At 53.8% G+C, this 22,556-nt stretch overlaps 1 protein-coding gene across 6 annotated transcripts in view; it reads right to left on the minus strand.

Annotated features, from left to right (window-relative positions):
• The window catches only part of AGAP1 (ArfGAP with GTPase domain, ankyrin repeat and PH domain 1), a 550,398-nt gene that overhangs the window by 426,559 nt on the left and 101,283 nt on the right, over positions 1–22,556 (minus strand). The window contains exon 1 of one of the 6 annotated variants that reach the window (XM_078450756.2): positions 14,969–15,124. The exons of the other annotated variants lie outside the window; for them this stretch is intronic. The gene's annotated coding sequence lies outside the window, so the exon portion shown is untranslated. Of the gene's footprint in view, positions 1–14,968; positions 15,125–22,556 lie in introns of those variants that run through there. 6 annotated transcript variants of the gene reach the window in all.

A 22,556-nucleotide genomic window follows, 5' to 3' on the forward strand; every position in this document is an offset into this window, starting at 1 on the left:
TCTCTTCTAATTACAAGTTTCCCTAAAATACAACCAGGGCACATCTGAAGAAAAAAAACTCCACGTTTTGGGGACACACACACGCTTGTGTATGGTTTGATTCGCCTGCGCCTGACTGTAAGATTAGAGAGCATTTTTTTAAAGTTCAAAAGTGCCATTATACATTGTTTCGGGTAATGTGTAGGTCTGCCCGACTGCATTTCTGTAATTGGCTGGTGGGCAGGGACGTGTGCTTCGGCTGATTTATGGGAAATACCCTCCCATCAGAACCTGAATTAAAATCCCAGAGGAAAAAAGCACTATTGTAGGCATGGGCATCAGGCTGGTCATTACAAAAATGCCAGGCTGGACACGTTGTTATTAGGCCAGAGAACACGCAGGGGTAGACTGGGCCACTCCATAACCTGCCTCAACCCCCAGCTACACAGACGAGGACTTTTCTCCCCCAATGCACCAAACTCTGGACGGTTCTTCCAGAGGAAAGGAAAGAATCGCCTCCTGCCTCACCCTCTCAGGCGGGCTTACTACCAAAGGGAAGTTCAAAGAGTCGGCCTGCCAAGGTCTTCGGAATTTTCTCCCAAGACATTCCCGTAAGGTGCCGAAGGGATAGAAAGAGTGGCAGGTAACAGAGCCTGCCCGGCTCCCGGCTTCCCCTGCAGTGGTCCCCAATTAGACAGCTTAATTACAGACCCTCGCTGTTTATGGACTAGAACAGCCAGCAGCCGACCAGGAAGGGCAACTCCTTACTGGCCTCTAATTAAGCTGAGCCTGTCAGGCCACACGGGTGGGGAAAATGGTACTTTGGAGTTTTAGGATTTCCTTGCTTCTGGGTTTTGAGACGGGGACTTGTGATCTGGGAGGTAACACACAGTTGGTCCCTTTTCTGGAAGATAATCCTTCTGCCTGTGTCGGGCCAGCCTTTCCCGACCCCTGAACTCCTGGAGGCGGGGGGAGGAACAGCACCTTCCCTTCTGGCCTGCAGCCATAATGGCCATTAGGAATCATTTCTCTTGTGTAACTGCACAATAAAGCAGCCAGGATCGTGGGAGATGGGCCAGCCCAAATCAAGCAGAGGGCAGGAAACGTTAGCATCTCAGGCTGGCACAGCAACGTCCATGTGTGACCCGGGAACCCAGCAAAGACGGCCAAGTGGATCCCAGCCCGACACGGCTGTGCACAACCGGCCACCTGCGTCAGGGGCTGATGGCACCAGTGAGTGATGGTGTGGGCACGCCTCGGGGGTGGGGGGAGGAGAACTGGGGCGTCTGCCGACAGGGAAACGGAATTAGGTTGCTCTGGAGGCTGATACCCCCTCCCCTAAGGGGACACCAAACACCGGAGGAGACCCTCACGTCCAGGAAAACCGTGAGTGCTTTTTGAGCAATGGTGGGCCCCCAAACCTCGTTCGTAATGGACGAACCACAGCGGCAAACGTGCCGATTTCCCAAAAGGGAAACGGTCCATTCCTGACAACGTTACCAGTTCCTGAATAGGTCAACAGCCCACCATCCCAAAAGAAAGTCTTGGGACAGTGGAACCTGCCCTTCAGGTGTTTTCCACAGCTCTGAGAAGCTGCAACGAAGGGCCCAGCAGCAGGGAGCACAGCACATGACGTTTGGTTTTCCAGACGGAGCCGTCGCAGGCCAGACTCTATTTCCCAACAGTGAGAGAGGTTCTCTGTGCTGCTTCTGCAAACAAAAGAACACACCTCCTACAGGCCCAGAAACGCAAGGCCGGCGAGTACTGAGCAGATGGGGGGGGGGTGGGCAGGTCCCACCACACATGACGTCACCTCGCCACGTGTCCACGTCTGTCCGGGGGCCTCAGCCTCCCCGTCCAGCGGTCTGGTCGCTGAGCAACACTTCTGGCCAGAGAAAGAGATTCCCGCCTCAGCCTCCCCGTCCCCTGCCCGCCTTGGAAACGCTGGGATTCTCCAGGGTTCTGTCTCAGGCCCACTTCTCATGCTACACAATCACCCTGGATGAGTTCATCCACCCCCAAGGCTTGTTCTCGATCTCTAGACAACCTTCAAATGCTCTGGCTCAGATCTGAGCTTTGGGGGGGCGCCCGGCCAAACAGCCTTCCAAACAACCCCCACTCAGCCGCCCCCACGGGGACTTCCTACCCAGCAATGGCATGGCCACAGCAGAACACGTACCGGACCCTCCCCGAACCCGAGAGCCACGGTTCCCCGTCCAGCCCTGAGCCTCACTTCCCCCTTTTGTTCCCTGTGCCAAACCCAGCCGACCGCTGTGGCCCCAGGCCAGGAGCGAGGGTGCTGGTCCTCCAACCTCCCTCTCAAATCTCTCCAGATTGGCCCCCTTCCTTCACCTCCACTGTTACTATCTTAGGACAGTGGTTCCCAACAAGCCATTTTGCTCCACAGGGGACGCTGAAGATGCTGTTGGCTGTCACAACTGTGAAGAGGCTGCTGCCCGCATCTGCTGGATCCAGAAGACAGGGACCCTGCTAACATCCTCGGGAACACAGGTCAGCCCCCCAAACAAACAAAAAAATCATCCAGTTCAAACTGCCTCCCGTGCCCAAGTTGAGAAACCATGTTGTAGGCCAACTTCCTCCGTCTGCCGGATTATGACAAACCTCCCGACCGGTCTCCCCCTCCTTCCTGTCTCCGCTTTCACCCAGACTGTTCTCTATAGGGGAGCCAGGGTGCTCATCTGACTCCCAGACACATGATCACACGGTTTATTCTTCCCCCAATCCTGGAAAGCAACGCCAGTGACTTGTAATCTCCCCGCTCATTGATGGCTACTATTAATGCCGTGAGGTTTTTCCGTTCGATCCTTTATCTGGGTATATGCAAAGCTTTTTATTTTTTAAGGTTTATTTATTTATTTTGAGGGTGGGGGTGAGGGAGGGGCAGAGAGAGAGGGGGAGAGAGAATCCCAAGCAGGCTTAGCACTGTCAGCACAGAGCCTGACGCAGGGCTCGAACCCACGAACCCGGGATCGCGACCTGATAAAAAGTTGGATGCGTAACCGACGGAGCCACCCAGGTGCCCCAAGATTTTTCTTAATTTTTAATTTCACTAACAAAATTGAGAGACCAACCTGTTTTGCAATTTGTTTTAATTTAATAAAGAGACATTAGCATCGCTGATGTTTATCTTTACGCTCTTCACAACTTCTTCTGGGAGCTCGCTCCAATCTCCTTCGCTGTTTGAGCCACTGTGCGTGGAACACCTACTACGTGCAGTGCAGCAGACAAGACTCAGACAGGCACCTCCAGGCGCTCCCATTCCTAGGGACACGACACCACCACATTCACCTTCCCGTGGTCATAGTATCTCAGGGCTGAACGTGGCCATCTAGTCCAACTTCCTATCTTACAGCCAAGGACACTGTGGCCCAAGGAGACAGGAGGCACACAGCCAGGCCACACGGCTAGTATGGGACATGGCCAGTTACCACCTACCTTTCGTGGCCACACAACCACCTACCGCCTACCTTTCGTGGCCGCGCCTCTATAATGTGGCACTGCTTCACCTTCCCGTGTGGAAAGGCCTGAAAGTACTGCCTTCTGGCCCAGAGCACCTACCTTCACGTTCCTCTTAAAAAGAGAGACGTTCCGAGATGCGACGAGGTGCTGGGTACCCTATAACCCTGTCAGCAAGACTAATGCTCGCTGTACAGATAAAGGAGCTGATATCCAAACAACGGCCGCATACAAGGGGCTGAATCACACAGGGAGTGGGGGGCCGAGGGGGGTTTGCGTGTTTGTCTCCAAATCTCCAACCTTCCTGGAAGAGCACCTTTCTCAGGACCCACCCGACTCCAGGAAGGCCTCGTCTTCACTAACTACATCTGCAACGGAGCCTCTTCCAAACAAGATCACACTCTGAGGCAGCGGGGGTCAGGGCTTCAACACATGGAATTCGCGGGGACACAACTCAGCCCGTAATGAGTGGCGACACGAGGATTCGGTCAGGCTGACCCACCGCTGAGCCGGCAGGGTTCTAGACAAGCCCTCTTACGTCCCCGGCATCAGCCAGACTCGCAACTGGACATCCACTTCCCGCCCCACAGCCATGACCACGTCCACGATCAACGGGCTTTCCCTTCCCACTCCTTCTCTGAGCCCAGTGACCCCACCGAAACTCAGGGGGAGGGCTGTTTATCCTTTAGTACGGTCACCGCCAAAAGCACAGCGCAGGGGACACTACCCCCTTCTCTCCATGAGGCCCAAGTCCTAGAAAGACGCCCCAAAGATTCAACGCACTCACTGAAGGAAAGAAAACTACAGCTGAGGTGGGTGACAATTTCAGGACCAACCTTATTCTTCAGAAGCCTGCTCTCCAGAACATGAGCTCTTAGAGCACAGAAAGGAAAACCGTCCCGCCCTGAATGACATTCTTCAGCCGTCCCCACCAGAGTCTACGTCCCCCGGGGACAGTGGCTCCAGCAGCACAGCTTTCGTGGAGGGAATGGCAGAGTCCGGAAAGGGCCCCGTGGCTGCTTGCACCAGGAGAGTCACTGATCTAGTTGATGGAATCTTCTGAATGCCGGATGAAAGAGTTAATCCACCTTACACACCTGAGGACGACCAAGTACACAGGGCAACCTTTTTTTCTAGGCGGGTCTATTACCAAGCATGATGAAAGGCAAACCCCATCAAGCAGAGGAAAAGAGAAAGGGAAATAGAAAAGACATACTGCCTGCATGTATGGGGAGCTTGGTGGTGAACACGGTGTGTTCACGGAAGTATACCACTTCCTTCCTGAAATTACTTGGGGTAGGAGTTTAGGGGTACTTATTCTCATTCCCCTTGCAGACGAGGGAGAGGCTCAGAAAGGTGTCACGCCTCAACTACTGCCGTAAGACTGGGCTACAACGTCAAGACTCAAACTCGGGACACCTGTTACTCACACGTCAGGCGCCTCTTGACCACCAGGTCCTGGGGCAGAAGGTTGGAGAAGATTCCCTGGCAGGGAAGAAACGTTCCCACCTCCGAGGGAGAGTTGGTTCTGGAGCTGAGGAAGCGTCACGGGAAACCCACGCGGATTTGAGATCATACAGGTGGCCCCCATCGGCGACAATTCAGACCATCTCGACACCACGAAAAGAGGGCATTATTGTGACCAACATAAAAACCCAGCAGTCTTGTTCTCGGTTGCATGACTACAGTGGGAACGTGGAGAAACCTGGGAGAAAAGCCCCACTCGGAGTGGGGGAGCCAAGGAAGGGCTTGCTGACGTTTGCAAACATTCCAGAAAGATTCCCCGAGCCCCCCGGAGGGTGCGGCCTCTGCCGACACACGGTGCCTTGCACACAGCTCGTCACGGCACCGGGTGGTAGAATGGGTCAGGGGTGGGTGAGTTCACAGCCTGGGACACCAACTCTCTGATGGACAGTGTGCAGGCTCCGGCTCCCGTGAGAAGCTCCACAGGCACGGTCTCCAGTGAGACCCAGTCCCAAGTAAGGGGACCTTCCAAAGTCTGGGCTCTCTACTGCTCTGAACAGAACCGCACGCGGGCTGTATAATCACGGCGGTGATGTTGCCACTGCTGTGGTCAAGGCTCCTAAGGAGGCGGAGGTGACAGGGCATCAAACACAAATGGTTACCCTGTCCCTACCCAGAGCTCTCAAGAGCAGAACTGGCATCGAGCAGTGCACCGATGCAAGCTCAAGCAGGTATTTCCAAACACACATGATAAATTATTACCAGAACGGAAAGAAGAAAATCCAGAGATACATGACTGACGGGAAAGCCCCACCACCTGTCTTAAAGCCACAGCGGCCTCTTTCCGTCAGTGTCCAGCCAAGTGCAAGGGTGCGCCCACTCACAGATTTGGGAAAATCTGGGCACCGGGCTGCAGCTTCTGGGGGAGGGGCTCAAGCAAAGCAGAACTCAAGGCCGCGGAGCTCATCCAGAGTCAGAGGCTAAGACTTCGCACGAGGCTTCCTTCCGGTTCTTAAAGAAACAGAGACGCCCTCCGGCACAGGCAGGGCCAGCCAGGTCTTCCCACGTGGCTCCCTCCGTTTTCTAGCCACTAAGCACCTGAACCTTCTGCTAAAACAACTATCGATCTAAAGAGGAACATCAAGGGGTGCCTGGGGGGCTCAGATGGTTGAGCAGCTGACTTCGGCTCAGGTCATGATCTCACGGTCCGTGGGTTCGAGCCCCACATTGGGCTCTGTGCTGACGGCTCGGAGCCCGGAGCCTGCTTCGGATTCTGTGTCTCCTTCTCTCTCTGCCCCTCCCCCACTCATGCTCTGTCTCTCTCTCTCTCTCAAAAATAAAACAAACACTTAAAAAAATTTTTAATAAATAAATAAACAGGAACATCAAGGTGACTTACAGGGCACGTTTTATATTCCACGCGCCAACATGCCATCGGGCAAGCGCAAAAGGAAGACAGCAGATGGTCAGCCTGCTTGCACGTCTCCTGATGACATTGGCTGGCGTGGTTTCGGAGGACAAACACGACCACCTAAACCGAGGAGAGACAACAGAGCCTGGATCCCCGGGGAGAAGGCAGGCTCAACAAGACAACCGAAGCATCCGAAGGTTCTCGCTTGCAGCCACGACCTGTATGTGCCTGCCCGATCCCAGCCCAGAAAGCAAGCCGTGTGAACCGTGGCCGTGGGCAGATGGTCCTGGCCAGCCCCAGGTGGATTGCAGACCGGCCCGCTCACCAAAGCCGGGAGCACACGCAGAGTTCACACGGCTGTGGCCGGCACTGAGACAAAATGGGGGCTCCGTGCATAGGCAGGGGGAAGCCTGGGGGCTCCAGATTCCCCCCCAGGCTCTGCCCTGACAATCCCCCCTAGCCTGGCCAGCCGCTGGGCACGCCCCTGGGAACGCTGCTCCAGAGGTAAGATCCGACCCAGAGCCGGTTTGTTAATTTACCTGCAGGGGCAGCTCACCTCTCGGGTCCTGCAGAGAACACATTCTCGGCTTGCAGATTAACTGGATTTAGCCACACATGACTGAAAACCCCAAAACAACAGTGGCTTCACAAGAGGCAAATATTTCTCTCTCCCATCAGTGAAGTCTCCAGGTGGGCAGGAGGCTCCAAAACCCCAGACCCGTCCCAATTCGGATGTGACTGTCACTGCCTGGGTCCAATAAGGGGAAGGATGGGGCAAAGGGCCCCACCCTTTCTCTTGTACTGAGATTTACCAGAAGCTGCCAGGTAGTACCTCCAGTGGAGTCTCCAGGGAGCGGCCACAGGTAACAGCAGAAGATCTATTCTAGACCCAGCTCAGGGCTGGTTCTAACAACAACCTGTACTTTGTCAGCGTCTCCATGCGCCACATGTGTGTCCAAGCATTTTTCCAGGCCTCGCTCGCTGAATTTTCTCCACAACCATGTTTCATGGATGCCCCCCTTGTCCAGCTGAGGACACCATGGCAGAGGGGTTAAGTCCCTTGGCCAGGCTCCCACAGAAGCCAGCTCAGGGAGGCTGGCACTGGATTATCGTAAACCCGGGATCACTGCCTGGAGGAAGCAGCATGGGGGAGACTCGACCCCGAGGAAGGATGCCCCCTGAGCCCACGGGCCTTTGGCAGGCGGCGCCAGCCAGCCACGGCAGGAACAACCAGGACCCCGTGGCTCGGTCCTGGGGCACAGGCCCCCTCTCGACCGACAGCGCCCTGGTGGGGCAGCCCCCCAGCCAGCTTCCATCTGGCTATTTCCCGCAGCCTGCCCGGTCCACCCTCCCCGCCGCTCATGCCAGGCTCCAGGCTTGCGTTGCCCAGTTAAACTCCCCTGAAGCAACCCTTCAAATCTTCAGGGAACCCCCTTGCGGCCCCAGGATCCGACAGCATTAGCATCATCAAGCTGGCTGCTTACACGTCAGAAGGAAAACACGCAGAGGGTCTGGGCGTGTTTATCTGCAGGAGCGTGAACCCTGACGACGTGGGTCGCCCCCTCTGCGGATTGCGCCCGGAGCGTGGCCCCGGTATCCAGGCACTGCCTGCACATTTGCAAACGAAGGAGCTAGACGGGAGGCCCTGTCAAAATATTTTTTGACAGGCCAGAGACGCGTTTTATGACACGATCCTCAGCTAGCAGCAAATGTGTTCACAATATGTTTCCGCAATCTGCCCATCTCTCCGAGGCGGGCTCTTTGTTTTGCTCAGGCTGCGCGGGCCGTCGCGGGGATTCATGCATTATGCAGGCCCGGGCACCGAGCGGGGGCCTCGCTGTCACATAATTAGGGGGAGGGACGAGACGGAGGCGGCGGGGCAGGGCGTTGCCATGGAGGCGGCAGGGGAAGGTGGTCGCCTTGGGATGGAAGACAGATGCGCCCCGACCCAAGCCGGGGCTGAGCCCGGAGGCACCGCGGCGGGGACTTCACGTGGAAACTGCAGCGCGATGCGTCCCACCGGCTCCTCACCAAATCCAGGGTGCGGAGCGCTTGGATGTGCGGGACCCCACATGACAGGGAAAGTAGCTGTGCCGGCAGGCCCCAAACCCGCTCTCAAACATCTTCAAAAAAACACAATGTGCAGGGGCACCCGGGTGGCTCAGTCGGCTGAGCGTCCGACTTGGGCTCAGGTCACGATCCCGCGGCTCGTGAGTTCGAGCCCCGCGTCGGGCTCGCTGATGTCAGCGCAGAGCCAGCTTCGGATCCTCTGTCCCCCTCGCTCTCTGCCCCTCCCCTGCTCGTGCTCGCTCGCTCTCTCTCTCAAAAATGAAAATAAAAATTTAAAGCAATAATAATAATGATAGGGGTGCCTGGGTGGCTCAATTGAGCGTCCGACTTCGGCTCAGGTCATGATCTCGCAGTTCGTGGGTTCGAGCCCCCCATCGGGCTCTGTGCTGACAGCTCGGAGCCCGGAGCCTACTTCACATTCTGTGTCTCCCTCTCTCTCTCCTCCCTTCTCACACTCTGTCTCTCTCTCCTTCAAAAATAACTAAACATGAAAAAAAATTTTTTTAATAATAATGATAATAATATACAGAAAAAATTGCCAGGAGAAATTGCACCAACTTTTCTTTCAATATGTGTTTTAATCGCCACAAAACCTTTCTACAGGTCCCTATTTAAAGTTCCATATTAACATATTACTACCCTAACGGGACAAAGAAAGTGCAATGAATTGTTCCATGTAACACGACGAAACGGGGAATATCTGCTTCAGAAGACGACGCGGTGATTAATAAAGTGTCAGTACAATCGAGCCTCCAAGTGATGGTCTCTTGCTGCTGTCCATGAAGTCCACTCACGTTCTTATTAACAGCCGTCACCATGCTGGACCCCTGGCCCCACGCTGGAGACGCCCCTCCTGCAGGTCTGCCCCATTCTCCTCCTCCTGGTCTAGAGGGTCTGGCCTCGGCCACGGCAGCCTGTGTCCCCCCAGCTCCCCAAGTCCGGTCCCGCTGCGCCTCCCCCGAGAGCCCATCCCCCGGTGCTTCCTTTCCTCTTCCCTCAGACGTCTGGCCCTCGGCCCTCGGAGGCCACTGGGCCCTTCCCTTCTGCCAGGTCCATCCAGGAGTCCAGGCACAGAGCTCCTCCTTTCCGGGCCCAGCTCAGCCCCCGGGAGGGGGCTCCTCCCTGTGTGCTTTCTTCCCTCCGCCCCAAAGAACTCACCCAGCACGGTCGGGGGGTGGGGGGGGGGGGCGACTCACTACAAGGCTCCTGTGCTCCCCTCTCCTCCCACCAGATACAGCCCCCCAGGTACCGGAGGAGACTCACCCGCAGGTGAGTAGGGGCTTGGCCGCGAGAGGTATGCCCACCCGGCTCACCCCCTTCTTGTCCAGTGTGCCGTTCTCTTCCCAAGTTCACTACCAGTGACCCTCTTCCTCCTCCGCTCGAGGAGGTTCCGGGACATATCTTTCTATTCTGACTTCATCCCTCTCTCCTGTTGGCCAGGACTCAAAAATAACATTCAAACCACTGAGAGTAATAGGGGTGCGGGGGATCCACCCTCAGCAATAAACGCGAACCCCATTATGGAGTCCCCTCACAACACGCGTGGCGAACAGCTCAGAGACAGAGCATTCTACTGTGACCGTCCTGGAATCATCAGAGGGTGCCCCAAAATGTGTACAGGCAGAACCGGACTTGGTCCCGTGACGGAGAGCCCCCGAGGCTACCGAGATCAGCACACCCGACCCACGAACCCCAAACAGGCCAGTGGCCGCTGTCCACACATCAAGGGAAGACCGGTCCCCTTACAGGAGAGACGGGATACTCTTCCTAAAAAGGGGCTTCTACAGCATCGATGTAAATAACAACACACGTGGCCTCTTTTCAGCGTGCGCAGTTTGAAGTTTTGCTTTATGAGAACACTGAAAACAAATCAACACGCCTACAGGTCTTGCTGGATTTCGAATACTAAATCTGTCAGGACACAGGTCAAAAACTAGGGCCCCGGGGCCAAATCCCACCCACCGTGTGTTTCTGTCAATAAGGCTTTACTGAGATGCGGCTGCGCCCACGTGTTGACGTACTTCCCGCTACAACAGCAGCTCAGAGGTTGCGTGGGACAGGACGTCACGGCCCGAGAAGCCAGGTCCCGTCCAGACAGTGCTTGTTGCCCTCTGAGCCAGCACCTGTTGCCTCTCTGCGCTTTGCCCCCTTGAGAAGACGCTGTGAGTGCCATTCAAGTAACTCCTTCTTAAGTAAACTCTGCCGCAGGTGGAGCTTGAGCTCTCGCGACCCCGAGATCGAGAGTCCCAGGCCTCCCGGACCAAGCCCACCAGGCGCCTCTCGTTACTCCTTTTTAAGTAGCCTCAATCGTGGGGTGCCCGGGTGGCTCAGTCGGTCAAGCGTCCGACTGCTGGTTTCAGCTCAGGTCATGATCTCATGATCTCACGGCTCACGGGTTTGAGCCCCGAGTCGGGGTCTGCGCTGACAGTGGGGGGCCGGGTCGGGATTATCTCTCTCTCCCTCTCTCTGCCCCTCCCCTGCTTGTGCACGCTAAGTACTAAGTAAATAACTTCATTTATATATGTAATACAAGGTCACTGAGGAAAGCAATATATACTTAAGAAAAACGTTAAGGGCCACGAGGGCTTGCTCGGTTGTTAAGCATCGGACTTCGGCTCAGGGCATGATGTCACGGTTCGTGAGTTCGAGTCCCACACTGGGTGAGCTCGAGCCCCACTTTGGGTGAGCCCCACTTCTCTCCCTCTCTGCCACTCGTGGGGTCCCCTCTCTCTCTCCCTCTGCCCCTCATTCACTTATGCCTTCTCTCTCTCAAAAAAGAAAAGTGAAAGGGGAAAAAATGATCCATAAAACCTACCGTGACCTCCAGTCACAGGCTGGTGGACGTCCTTCGCGATCTCTACACAGAATGCGCTTTTTAAAAATAATGGCATTAACCCACGTGCCACACACTCACCAAGTGCCAGCCGGGACACTGGAGGCCCCACCTGGGGTCTCCCCATTAAGCCACCAAACAAACGTCCCAGGGAGCGCACACACCCTGTATTCGGTGATTTCCACCCACCGCTCAGCGAAGACAGAAACCGGGATAATATCTACGTTTTCCCAGGTTTTCACTCATAAAATGCAGCAACTAACCCCCGTGCATTCTTCTGACACCCTCGCTGCTGACCTTCGACCTCGCTTTATGCCTTTCTCCATGTGGAGTTTCTACATCAAACGTGTGAACATTTCTGAAACAGGTTGTCACGTGCCCCTCCAGACGGGTCGGCCAGTGCACACTCCTACCAACAGTGACAGTGTCCTAAATCACCTTTCAGATCACACATCTCACTCCTGGCACGAAGTGTCACAGCCAACGGCGCATTTGGAAAGGGGCACGAAGACGGTCCGAACGCTCACGCGCCCGTATTTACGCCGTCATCCTGTAATTCCCTTCCGAGGTCATGTTTTTAACGAATTAAAAACCTGGTGACTCGTAAACGTGAAAACTGCTATCTTGTTGGGTTGCTCACAGTGCCTTTTCACAGCACAGTTTCGCTCTCTTTTGGACAATCAGGCCTACGATTCCCCCCCACAGGGAGGAATACCCCTCTCTCCCAGCCAGGCAGAGCCAGCCCTGACCCCAGCTGCCCGGGACCCCTGCAGGTTGCCTCCAGCTGCCCCCGCCAGGCTGTCAACCGCCCAGGGCACTCAGATCGCCACACAAGCACCTCCGCTCCCTGCTGCTAGGAAGGCTTCGATCCCAGAGCCCGCGATTGGGCTGTCTGGATGGCATCCGGAAGCAGCCCAGGTCTGTGCGCTTTCCTGCTACATTCGGAGACCTCAAGGTTAGGGAGGAGGAAGACAGCGGCACCCCAAGTCCCTTACCCAGAGGCTGGAGCCATCCTGAGGGCCCTCCCATCAAACACACCCACAACGGTCTGAGAGGCTACAAACTCATCCCTGGGCAGGACGCGGGTCCCCCTCGGCCCCCTCCGCACACGTACGCAAGCACTTAGCATAAGTCTAACGCAGGCAGGCGCATACGCGGCAGGAAAATGTTTTTAAACACGGAAAATAGGGGCGCCTGGGTGGCTCAGTCGGTTGAGCGGCCGACTTCGGCTCAGGTCATGATCTCACGGTCCGTGAGTTCAAGCCCTGCGTCGGGTTCTGTGCTGACAGCTCGGAGCCTGGAGCTTGTTTCGGATTCTGTGTCTCCCTCTCTCTGACCCACCCCCGTTCATGCTCTCTCTCTGTCTCAAAAATAAATAAACGTTTAAAAAAAAATTAAAAAAAATTAAAAATAAAAAAAATAAACACGGAAAATATAATTTCGTGAGTCTTTAAAGAGATACATTGAACTCTGAAATAAGTAAAATTCTAAATGGAATATTCTACAGCAGGTAAAATGAAAAACACACCGTTTTCCATTCAAACTGCACAAGGGTATCTTCAGCATGCAGGTTCTTGCCCCTGGTACACACAGAATGCCAGACACCGTGTGAGGACACACACATCACGGTTCAGAGAGGCACAGATGGTGGTAAAGGCACGGCCGTCTTCAATGGCGAAGGGGAGCAGGGATGGGCCCCCCAGTGGGTCCACGGCTCTTTCTTTCAGAAACATAAACACAGGGGCGCCTGGTGGCTCAGTCAGTTGAGGAACCGACTCTTGATCTCGGCGCAGGTCATGATCTCACAGTTCGTGAGTTCGAGCCCCGCACTGGGCTCTGGGCTGAACGTGCAGCATCTGCTTGGGATTCTCTCTCTCCCCTTCCCTCTCTCTCTGCCCCTCCCCTGCTCGTGCTCTCTCTCTTCCTCTCTCAAAATAAATAACCTAAGGAAAAAAAAAAACAAAGCATAAACACGCACATACCCTCTACAGAGAAAGCAAACGAGGCAAACTTTTAAATCAGGGAGCTGCACGGTAACACCCAACCTGGTCTCCTCTCTGGACTTGAGTACTGGAATCATTCAACGCTTTCAAAAGTTAGGATATAAAGCTCGCTCAGTTAAAGTTTCCTCTCAGCAAAATGTCACTCGGGACGCAGGCTGCAGAGCTAATGCTTGGCCACGCTCTCCGGAGTGGGCCGGCCCTATTTCGGGGTTCTTCTGTTAGTAATTAGTGGTGAGAGATTTCCCCCAAGGCCCTGCTTATGGACACACTCGGTGTGATCTAACTTATCCATGAGGCAGCCTGCTTTGGAATCATCTTCAAAACGGAAACAAAATTTTCCTCTTGGGGGCTATACCTTATTAAATACGACCTTTTGCCATATTACAAATACTAAGCGTCTCACGGATATTAAAAAACACTACAATACTCAAAAAAAGAAAAAAATCTGGCATAGGAAGGAATGACCTAGGGTGGCAGAAAGCAGAGATGTGTCATTCATTCAGAGAAAATGTCTCAAGTTGGGGGGGGGGGGGGGGCTAAAAAGCCAAAAGTCAAGAAATCCACCCCAAATGTGTCATTGGGAGGCTTCCAGAAGTGTAAGTTCAGAGGCCTACAACACGGCAGCCTAGCCTTCCATTCGTGACCAGCCTTGCTGGAAGGCCCACATACCTGCAGGGGGCCCATGGGCACCAGTGTGGAGGCCAGCGGCACAGGGATGGGGACAGAAAGGGCACTGAGGAAGGGGCTAAGACACAGGTCTCGGCCCAGGACGGCTCACCACACCCTGGAAACTTGCAGCAGGGACTTTCAAAGCTGCCACGTGCAGAACCAATGGAGTCTAATAACCCACCATTTCCAAATTAGCTCATTTTCTGTCCCCAAAACATGTTTTGCTAGTGTGGACACCAGTTGGCATGAGGCAAAGCACATCTTGCTCCACAGGCTGCCACCCGCAGATCTGTCTGTGCACAGCCCACCGAGCGTGCATCCGTCCCCTGAGCGGTCCCTCCGTTTGGATGCACTGTTTCTGCAGCTCTGTCAGAAGTCCCAAAGGAAAAGAAAGGCCCAGGTAGGTAAAAATATCAGCCACGGCGGCCTCTGAATGAGGGCAATCAACGGAAAATGAGCACAACCCTAGAATACGCTCAAATAACTGAGGGCCTTAATGTTGCCTCCCTACTCCCCCTCGCTTCCCTCCAGGGTGCAGGCAGGGAAGGCCGGGAGCGTGGGTCCCAGCCCACCAAGACCCGCACCTTCCCACGTCCCCTACCCCCTGAAGCAGTGCTGACCGGCAGGGGAGACCACAAGCATCGCGATTTACTTCCTACAACGACTGCCCGGTGTGCATGACGTGCGAGAGACACGCATTTCCCGAAATCTTGCCGTACGACGGGGGTGGGGTACGTGACTGAGTGGTAAGAACAGACTGGCCCCTAAGTGCTCAATAAACATTAGGGTCCAACTGACTCCTAAGACCGGTGTGAGTGGCCACAGAACCACCTGCTTCTGTCCCGGCCGGGCTCCCAGGGTTAGAGGTCTGGTTTTCAAAACGGACACTGACCGAGGGGTTGACTTTGGGGAGTCCGTGAACAGGAGCAACTAGACCTACCAGAATTCAGTTACAGAAAAAGCACAGCAAGGCCAACACTGTCCTCTCCAACGCCTATCTTTAGATCATGCTTCCCTGGCTCTGCGGAGCGAGTCCAGGGACAAGGTCTAGATCATGCTTACCTGGCTCTGCAGAATGAGTCCAGGGACAAGGTCTAGTCTCCGTTCGCCACCCCGGGCACGTGTGGGCACAAAGATGACAGGGCAGCGCCTGTCTCGCGAAGCTAAGGCGACTCTGGAGGAAGAAGATACCACCGGCCACTGACTGGCCGGACAGTGTAAGAGAGAGTTCATTAGCTCGTTCCGGAACCTGCTGACAGGCTAAACCACAACCAACACTCTATAAAGCCAGCAGGAGAGCTAGGGTGGCCAGCAGGCATGGACCATTCTGGAAAGTTCTTTTCTCAAAGCTGGGAAGAACTCGAAGAGAACCATCAGCTGTTAACCTGAACTATTTTACTAAAATTTATTTTGGGGCAGCCAAAAAAACCAAACCAAAGCAACCAAGAATGTGTCATCCCATTGGACAGCTGTCTCCATGTAACCTATTCACCACACATCAAGGGAAGGTCGAGGCATTCTGAACCAGTAAACAGGATTTAACGACGGACAGCAGCAGGCCAAACACTAGATAGAATGCGTATTTGCGTTTCTGCTGCAAGAAAAGGGGCCGAGTCCATAAGAGGCAATAGGAAACGTCCAGAAAGCAGGCCACCATTCCTAGGCGTGGATGGCCACCTGAGCAGCACCCTGTCCCACATGGAGCCCGGACATCAACAGCTGCCCCCAGGGGCATAATCGTGCTCCCTCCTACTGCACCGGGAACACGTCAAAAGTAACAGCTACAGTTCCTCTGTCTTCAAATACTCGGGATATAAACCCGTGCCAAGAGCAGGCCGTCCAATTTCTAACACAGGAAATAAGCACGGACACGGGGAATGACTCATCCTCCTATCGGAGCGACCAGTGGGGTCACTGACATTAAGTCAGAGAAGCCTCCAAAGCACAAAGGGTAGGGGATCTTTCCCCATTTCCAGGGGAACCACACCAGAGACATGACGGATCCCTAAGGAGCTGGATGGCATCCCTTGATGCAGACGCAAGAACTTGGGGTGCCCAAGGTAAGGATGGCAAGAAAGACCACAGTGGTGGTTTGCACCCACTGCTCTACGCGCCCATGTCACTTAACCGGCGCACCTGCTCTGAGAAGGCGGGACCATAACCTGCCAGTGTGACTAGCAGATGAGGAGACTGAGAGTCACCCAGCCCATCTGGGAGTAGAGCCAAGATCCAAACGGGGCCCCCTGGCTCCAGAAGTCACAACGACCCCCAGACTTCATCACCTTCCCAGCAGTGAGGAGGGGGTGCCAACCCCCATCACCAACGAAAGTACAGGTGCTGTGGCTCAAGATCCGCCCACAACTGAGAGGAAAACGGAGCTGTGCAAGATTCACTCACCTGCATCCCTAGCAAACACGGAGACGGCACCTGCTAGGGGCTGGACCCGCACCTCCATGCTGGGAACAAACAGATATGGCACCTGCTGGGGGGACCCCCCCTTCGTGCTGGGGACAACCACGGATACGGCACCTACTAGGGGCTGGACCCCCACCTCCATGCTGGGAACAAACAGATACGGCACCTGCTGGGGGGACCCCCCCCCCTTCGTGCTGGGGACAACCACGGATACGGCACCTGCTAGGGGCTGGACCCCCGCCTTAGTGCTGGGGACACACTGGGCACTGACCAGCCCTCCCGATCTCCTACTCCACCCACAGCAGGGAAAGAAAAGAGCACTGTGTGCCTGGGGCTGTGTTCCGTGGTGAAGCGTGAGGCAGGGGAAGGGAGCGGGGCTTTAGTGGGGGTGGTCGCCCAGGAGGTTTTTCCAGTGACACCTGAGTGAAGGCTGAAAACAGTGGGGGCTGTGCCCCAAGGACACTGGGGGAAGGCCGTCCGGGAAGAGGAAGGCAGACCAAGACACTGATGGGCAGAAGAGGTACTGTGACGCCTGGAGGGGACAGGAGGCGAGCGCCAGGGGAGCCAGAGGGCTGTATCGGGCCTGGAAAGCCAGGGGGAGGTTCTGGTCGGAGGGGGTCACGCCCTGACTTGGGCTTCGAGGGCTCCCCTGGCTGCTGCGCGAAGCCAAGCGTCAGGGAGGGCAGGAGCAGTGGCCAGAAGACCAGCAGCGACCCACCGGGCAGTGATGCTGCCCAGGGCCAGGGCGAGAGAACTGGTGCCTATGGAGGTGAGGAATCTGGGCACAGGCAGGGCAGGGCGGCGGGTGTGATGGAGGAGGGCTCCAAGGAGCCAAGGGCGGGCGCTGCAGAGGCCCCAAGAAGGCAGCGCCCCCCACGGGGGGGACAACACTGTTCTGCTGGAGACGTCACAGGCGGCCAGCCCGCATCAGAAGGGCCCGGAGGGCACCGAGACCGGCACCGAGGGCACGCGTCCCGGACAAAGCGACACAGGGTGAGGCAGAGCAGAAGGAATCGCCCGCATCTGAACGCTGACAAGGGACATGGGCCAAGGTGACAGTGAGCAAGGTGCCTGGTGGTAAGTCCCTGCACCCCGTCAGTTTCCTGCTGCTGCTGTAAAGAAATTACCACCTACGAATCGCTTAGAACGCAGAGCCTTCGCATCTCACACCTAAAATCAGACGTGGCTAATATCAATGTGTCCACGGGACTGTGTTCCTTCCGGAGGTTCTGGGGGAGAATCCACTTCCTCATCTTCTCCAGCTCCTAGAGAAGGAGCCCCTATTCCCTGGCTCCTGACTCCGCCCACATCTCCTCCGGGGACCCTGACCCTCAGGCCTCCCTCTTACAAAGACCCCTGTGACGACAGTGGGCCCACCGGATCCCGCAGGCTAACCTCCCCTCCAAACAGCCTTAATTTAGCTACATCTACAAAATCCTTTTTACAGGATTGAGGTCACATACTCGCGGGATTAGGATGTGGTGTCCTTGGGAGCCATTCATTGTTCTAATATATTCACCACACCCCTCCCCCCAGGTTATGTTTTTGTTTTTGGTGAATATTAAGTGAGATTACACAAGCCATTTAACCACAGCTTGATAAAATTTAACTACTACTATCCAGAGCTTATTAATAATAGGCACGATTAAAATTAAGTCTTCCAACTTAGGGAACATTGCCTAAATACGAGCTTAATAATCGATCTTATTCATGGAAACAAGGAAAAAATAATTAAAGCCCCTGTAGTCTGTAAATCCTTACCCTGAACCTTGTTAACTTGTGCCTGAACCGTGCCCCAAAATTTCTGCATCGATGTAAAATGGGTCTACAGGAAATTCAGTTAGAAAAGAAAACGTGCTGCAGGAAGCCAATTAAACTGGATAGATCGGGACATAAACTCCAAGAACCGGCCAGGTGCCCCAAAATGATGTATGGCTCGGCAGAGCAGGGGTGGGGCCCACAAAAACCACTGCTCTCCCAAATCACCCACAAAAACCTACTGGAAATGTTCAGCCCCCGTGGTTCAGTAACGACCACACAGAAATCACGAGTATCCCATGAATTTGGAGCTCTGGGTTCCAACCAGAACACAATCAGAAGTGACACTAAGGGACAGGAGTTTACAAATGAAAACTGCAGTTAACAGGAAAAAAAAGAAAAAAAAAAGGAGCAAAAATTTTGTGCATCCGGAAGACTGAATTTACACAACACTTCGGGGCACGTGGGTGGCTCCGTAGGTTAAGCATCGGACGTCGGCTCAGGTCACGAGCTCACGGTTCGTAGGTCTGGATCCCACGTCGGGCTCTGTGCTGACAGCTCAGAGCCCGGAGCCTGCTTCAGATTCTGTGTCTCGCTCGCTCTCTGCCCCTCCCCCCACTCGTGTTCTGTCTCTCCCTCCCCCTCTCTCAAAAGGAAATACACATTAAAAAAAAAAAAAATTTGTACAACCCTTCCAAACACACACGTGCAGTCAAATAAAGACGTGAGCCTCCTGAATGCTGGTTTTCTCAAAATTAGACAAGTCACACTTGGTGGATGCTCCGTGAAGTGTTACTTAACCCACGGACCTGGACTCCCTGCCCCCCCCCCCCCAGCCCACACCCCCACCAGAGACCCAGGCTTCCAGATTCACTGTCTTAGGACTTGGGTTCAAAAGTCAGTTCATGCACTTGCCGAAAGGAGCCACTGTATTCACTTCCACAATAAAAGGAAGCTGATTTCAGAGGATCTTTTAAAGGAGCACATGTCTTACAGGTAAAATCTGTTTCTACCCAAACCTTTAGCCACATCACAGATCAGAGGTGACCACTCACGAGCCAACGTTCTTCACAAGGCGGCAGCAGCAGCCTGCCGCCGATTTGGGCTTAATTATTTCAACCACCATTTACCTTCCTCTGAAACTCCAGCGTTTCAACATTGTACAAAGACCAACTTTCTGCGCTTCAGACACACGGCACAAAATCTGCTTCTCTGGACGCATGAACCTCGTTTTTAAAAATCGTTACTTTTATTACCGTCGCTCACTAATTTGCACATATCTGTTCTAGGTTTTAAAACATTTTTTTTCCCCCCCCACATTATAATGAATCCTTAAAGTCACAATCCCCTGGTAAGGCCGCCCCAGCGTGCCAAAAATGAAAGCAAATGTTTCCCTTCTTCCCTGCAAATTCATAAAATGTGGGCCCTGCCCAATCCCTGGAGAATCTGTGACTCTGACTTTCTAATTCATTCGAAGTTTAAAAAAAAAAAAAAAAAAAAAAAACTGAAGATCCACATTTGCTCATTTTATAAGCATCTCTAGGGAAGTTAAAGGCATTTAAAAATTACACAATACGTCCCCCCTGGCTTCAAAGACGCAACAAAAAGGGCATCTTTCCCAAGCTTTTGTTAAACTGCAAAGTGGTTTTTTAAATTGTGTGTTCAAAAAAAAAAAAAAAAAATTGTTTTCTTTACCATTAATCTTGACCAAAAAAAAAAAAAAAAAAAAAATCTGTTCAGGGCAAAAACATTCAGCGGAGGGCCACCCCATGCTAGGCACGGAGTGAGGTCACACGGACCACAGCTGGGCAGGCAGAGGAGCCACGTGGGGCAGGAAGCCATAGACGTATGCGGTCTCTGTGCACTGGACGTATGTGTTTGTATTTAACGGGTTGGATTGACCAGGGTTAAGGGTTGGCAGGCACAAGTGCTCAAAGGCTACATACGTTTTTTTAAGGCTTTTATTGCATTTTGTCCATCTCCCCCACCCCAAGAGGCTATCCTGATCGACATTCTTTCCACTAATGCAAAAGGGTAATGACATGACCTGCATGTGTCTCCCCCGAATCTGTAGGTTGAAATCTAACCTATTAGGTGCTATCACGAGCCTCATGAGCAGGGTTAATACCCTTACGACAGGTCCAAGGGCACCCCCTCACCTCCTTCTGCCATGTGAGACACGACCAGAAGTCTGCTACCTGGGAGATGGCCTTCACCCGACCACGCGGGCACCGTGATCTCAGCTTCCAGCCTCCACAACTGTGAGATCTGAATTTCTGTGGTTTTTCAACCACCCACCTGTGTTTTGTCACAGCGGCCGAAACAGACCAGACAGGGACCCATTTCCATACGCCTTTGCCAACACAGGGTCTTTTCTTGTTTTATGATTGTACTTAACTAGGCTTTTCTTTTTAATGTTTACTTACTTGAGAGAGAGAGAAAACACACAAGGGAGAAGGCAGGAGGGGTGGGGGGGGAGAGGGAGAGGGAGAGAGAGGGAGAGAGGGGGAGAGAGAGAGAGAGAGAGAGAGAGAGAGAGAGAGAGAGAGAGAGAGAGTGTCAGTCTTAAGCAGGCTCCATACTCAGGAGCCAGATATGGGGCTCGATCTCACCACCCTGCGATCATGACCTGAGGCGAAATCAAGAGTCAGGCGCTTAACCAATTGAACCACCCAGGCGCCCCTGTACTTCAATGGGTTTAAAAAAAAGTCACCTCATCACTTCAATTGGTCCTTAGTAAAGCTAAATATATGTACACACTATCTGCCCCATTATTTCTTTTGATGAGTCTGTGCCCATTCCTTCTGTTGGGGAATTACTTATTGCTTCATAAGAGCTCTTTGTATATAAAAGACAACCGTTTGCCATACGTCATAACTATCTTGTTTTTATTTGCCTTTAACTTTGGCTAAAGTGTCTGTCGTGCTCAAAAGTCATTCAGTTGTTCAGATGTTGTCAAGGCAAACTTCTTTTGCTTTCTGCCTTTGATGGCCATCCCAAGACTATATGACTTTCAAGAAGGTTCATTTTTGAGGAAATGATTCTGTCTTTTGAACGGCTATAGGCAAAAAGAGAAAAACAATCATTTGACCTAGTTTCACAATAACCCAGCTCCCCAAGAGAGGCAGAATGCATAGTTATCCTGTGAAGTCAGGGGACCAGAGCACAGCTGACCCTTGCTGCCTTAAAATACTTTCTCTTGGCATAAGAAATAGGGCTACAATGGCTCGGAGAAGAGAGTCGTGCCAACTGTACATCTGATCCATGTTTATGGATAAATTTAGGCAAAATGTAATAAAGTCTCTGCCTAGAAACACTAGAGAGATAACGCTTTGAAAAACTAATCTTGGGCTGCGAGTAAAGAATGCAATCCCTCCAATTTTAGGTCATTTTAGATCCCTGCAATTCTCACAATCCTGGCGGGCTCCCCAGTGGCCTCAGCTAAGAGACAGCGCAAGGCAGAGGACCGATGCTGTGCTCAGATGCCCTATGGAGACTGGTTCTCTGACACCCAGTCACGTGGCCCTGGACCGGCGGAGGAAGCCCGGCCGCCAGTCCCCACAGCTGGGCCGGCCAGTGGCCACACCCCCTCCGACCAAGTGAACCACCAGACGCTCCTTGTCACCCTCTTCACACAGTCATTTGCGTTTTACTAGAAAAACTACCCACAGATGAACCGCTCGCCTCGCGCAGAATTCTTTCTTTGCGCACAGCACCCACAGGCAGACGCGGAGTTGGCCTTGGTTGTTGGGAAGCTGGCCCTAGGATTACGGAGGCCGAGGGAACTGAATGTGTTGTAAGAACATCACATATGGCACGTGCTCTAAGTGGAGCAAACATCTCAGCTGAACAATGAGCAGCCACAGAATCAAATTTATTCCCAAGAGGCAGAGAAAATGGAGAAAGACAGCACCTCGTGGTACCCGATGTTTTGTTGTGTTTTGCACAAAAGGACTCATGGTGAATACAGAGGCAGCAAATCCAGCCTCTTCCCCAACCACGTGGATGCTGGTGTGTGCCCCTGTGCCTGGTACATCCTAAATCCCCTGCCAGGTTACAAAGGGTCGGGGGTGGGGGAGGGCGGGGGAACCGGACCCAGGCTCCTACGGAGACCCTCCGTGCTCCCAACTCGAGGCCGATGGAACATCCAACACCGGAAAGCCTTCGGTGACGACGACGTCTCCCTGCTCACAGGCCGTATAAGGAACAAAGCCCCTGACCCCCCACTCCATGGCTCCCGCGTTCTCCATCCCCAGAGCACCTGCAACAACAGCCTCTTTCCACGTCCTCAAATCCATCCCTCCCACCGCAGGGACTTTGCACGCGCTTGCCCCTTCTGGGATGACCCACGCTCCTACCTCTACTGAGACGTCAGAGGAGAACAGCAGCTTGCTATGGACTCCTGGGCTCCTGTCTCCACAGACGCCCATCCCGATCCCACTTCTGGCATCTATGCCCTGAAGCAGCCACCTCCCCA

The sequence above is a fragment of the Panthera onca genome, chromosome C1 (assembly GCF_046562875.1).
Source record: "Panthera onca isolate mPanOnc1 chromosome C1, mPanOnc1 haplotype 2, whole genome shotgun sequence".
Taxonomy (NCBI): Eukaryota; Metazoa; Chordata; class Mammalia; order Carnivora; family Felidae; genus Panthera; species Panthera onca.